Below are 3,408 nucleotides of genomic sequence, written 5' to 3' on the forward strand. Positions count from 1 at the left end.
GAACTACATGATTTCTTCATTGACGTCAAGGTTCAAAGGTAAATTTTTGAAAATACTGCCTCTGGAGGGACTGATTCCAGCATACTCTGCAGGAGTAACGATTGAAGAAATTGTACTTGCTGCTAAAGTTTATAAAGAAGATCTCACCAGTCACAATGAGACAGTGCTGAAAAATGAGATTTTATTGTGGCTTAACCATTGCAAAAGTGATCCATTCAAGAGTACTCAAACAGCTACTGATGCCCTGAAAATCATTAAATCAGCACACTTTTCTTCATTTTTTCCAAACCTGACGACACTGTTGCAAATATTTGCGACTATCCCCGTGACATCAGCGACCGCAGAGCGTTCCTTTTCTGTTCTAAAGCGCTTGAAGACTTATTTGAGAGTCAACATGTCTGAAAATCGACTAACTGGTCTGGCACTAGGTAACGTCCACGAAGAAATAGAAACGGACATTGAAGAAATAACCGATCTTTTCTGTAAATCGAAGCCCCGACGACTCGAATCTTTGGATTGGTCGATAGAAGATTGAACCAGCAATAAGCGGGTTTGAAAGAAAGGTTTTTATGACTACTTTTATATGCTTGTTACATCATTTTCTCTAGTGTGCTGAATAAAAGAACTTCATTTCAGAAAATATTGCTTGTACTTTACTAGTAAGTTATTTAATTTTTTTAATTTTGAAAATCCTCGTTTTGTCATGTCATTTTATATTCTGTATACATATATTTAACACATCACGGAAAACATAACAAAATTTGAAAGTGAAAAAAATTCAAGCCCCCCAGTACCAAATCCTAGATCCGCCACTGCCTATTGGTGACTAGGGTCTCGAGATATAGGCCAAAACGTGGGCCCGGAAACCCCTATAATGTGTGTGTAATATGGATATCAAATGAAAGCTGTTGATGAGTGCTTTAGTAGAGGGTAATTTTCATATCCCTGGGTGACTAGGGTCTCGAGATATAGGCCAAAACGTGGACCCGGGTACCCCTAGAATATGTTTATAGAATATGGATAACAAATGAAAGCTGTTGATGAGTACTTTAGTAGAGGGTAATTTTCATACCTCTGGATGGCTAGGGTCTCGAGATATAGGCCAAAACGTGGGCCCGTGAACGCCTAGGTAGTCACCCTTATCGCGAGTTTTGTTTTCACCCGAAAATATTCACAATTTTTGTTCACCCTATCGCAGAGGATTGCGAAAAAATTTTTCCTGTTCGAAAAAGATTTCACCTTATCGGCAACTCTTTGTTCGGGCGAAATGAACAGCGGGGAAGCCCAAATTTGTTCACTTATATTTTACAGGCGAACGAGAGGAAAAAAAATGTTAAGTAATTTTTAGTTTTGAAATTTGATACTCTTATGATTATATGTATTTTTATTATTAGAAATACATCAATAAATAATGCACAATCGGAAGCTGAGTGGAAAAAAGTGTAATTCCTCTATTCCTAAGTATGTAAATTCTTTTTTTTATGACAACGTATCAGTCGGCCAAGTTATCCATTGTGGACAAAGCTACGGTTCCAAAATGTTATACGCCTCACTGGAACAAGATTGACTAATACCCATTTCGTCCTTTCCAACGCCTTTTCCCTATGCGAAAAAACGAATACATGTACTCAACTTTACAATTGGTTGAACTCCAAATTTTTGCTTCAATGGTGGCAAGGAGTTGGTAAGAATATCTAGCCAATATCAAAGAGTATATATTTGTCAAGAGGCGTCACTCGATACTTTTGTTGTTGTGTTGCTCTTTGCCAATATTAGAATGGCGGCTTGTTTAGCCTGTAATATTGGCGAAAGCTAATTGAATAAAAATTAACTTGTTATTCAAAAGTGCTGACAATAGTAATTTTTAGCTTACAGTGAATCAATTAGCTCCAAAGGGTTAGAACCGTCCCTTTATTGTTCCGCATCGCTTTCACATTTATATTCTCCTCGCGGTCAATCAATTCCAACCTAACTGCAATACTAAACATTATTTTATAAATTTTTTATTTCTTTTTTTGTTGTATTTTAAGGAAATATATACTTTGTTACAAAATTTACACAATTGTAAGTAAATTATTTGTTCACTGCTAATTCACAATAGAGCATCAGCTGTTTCGAAGTGAACTTTTGTTCGCCCGAAATTGCCGATAGGCGGAAAAAGTTCACCCGAACAAAAGAAGTGAAGGCGAACACTTTTCCGCGTTAACTTCGCGATAAGGGTGAACGTATCGGTCGGCCAAGTTATCCATTGTGGTCAATGGAACGGTTCCAAAATGTGGAGCACCTCGCTGAAACAAGATTGGGTAAGACGCACTCCTTGGTCCTTTAGAACGCCTTTCCCTATGCGAAAAAACGAACACATGTACTCAACGTTACAATTGGTGGAACTCCAAATTTGTGCTTCAATGGGGAGCAAGGAGTTGGTAAGATATCTAGCAAATATTAGAACGCCGGCTTGTCTACCCTGTAATATTGGCGAAAGCGAATTGAAAAAAATATAACTTGTTATTCAAAAGTGCTGAAAATAGTAATTTTAAGCTTACAGTGAATCATTTAGCTTCAAAGGGTTAGAACTGTCCCTTAATTGCCTCCGAATCACTTTCACATTTGTATTCTCCTCGCGCCAATTAATACCAACCTAAGTGCAATACTAAACATTATTTTATACATTTTTTATTTCTATTTTTGTTGTATTTTAAGGAAATATATGCTTCTTTACAAAAATACACAATTGCAAGTAAATTATTTGTTCACTGCTAGTTCAAAATAGAGCGTCAGCTGTTTCGAAGTGAACTTTTGTTCGCCCGAAACTGCCGATAGGCGGAAAAAGTTCACCCGAACAAAAAAAGTGAAGGCGAACACTTTTCCGCGTGAACTTCGCGATAAGGGTGAGTGTTTTTACAACGTGAATCAGGGTAACACTAGGATGTGGTTTTAAATTATGGGTATCAAATTTAAGCTGTTGATGTGTGCTTTAGTACAGAGTAAGTTTTACACCGCTGGGTGACTAGGGTCTCGAGATATAGGCCAAAACATGGACCCGGATACCCCTAGAATGTGTGTGTATTATGGATATCAAATGAAAGCTGTTGCTGAGAGCTTTAAAGTAATTTTCATTGTGATATTCGATTTAGTCGCATCAACCTGGCAAAACTGATAAATATACATGCGAAGCCGAAATAAAGACATGAATTAATAATACCCATATACCTATTTACATACGTCCTATTCGATTTGCCTGAAATTTGGTATATAAATTTGCCTATATTAGTATTTACGATGCTTTTTTCCGGGAAGTAGACCAGAGACGGGCTGGGACTGTGATTAGGACTAGGACTGGGACTGAGACTCGGAATGGGACTGGAACAAAATACATACCACTCTCTGGGACTGGCAATAAGATATGAA

General features: G+C 37.5%; 1 long non-coding RNA gene across 1 annotated transcript; it reads right to left on the reverse strand.

The window, feature by feature from the left end:
* Positions 1–1,426: 1,426 nt before the first annotated feature.
* Positions 1,427–2,742, reverse strand: LOC137251508 (uncharacterized). The gene is made up of 3 exons (XR_010953271.1): positions 2,544–2,742; positions 1,874–2,464; positions 1,427–1,812 (listed from the first exon to the last, which is right to left on the reverse strand). It is a non-coding gene; the product is annotated as an uncharacterized lncRNA (long non-coding RNA).
* Between the last annotated feature and the right edge of the window lie 666 nt (positions 2,743–3,408).

This window comes from Eurosta solidaginis, chromosome 1, assembly GCF_040869045.1.
Source record: "Eurosta solidaginis isolate ZX-2024a chromosome 1, ASM4086904v1, whole genome shotgun sequence".
Taxonomy (NCBI): domain Eukaryota; kingdom Metazoa; phylum Arthropoda; class Insecta; order Diptera; family Tephritidae; genus Eurosta; species Eurosta solidaginis.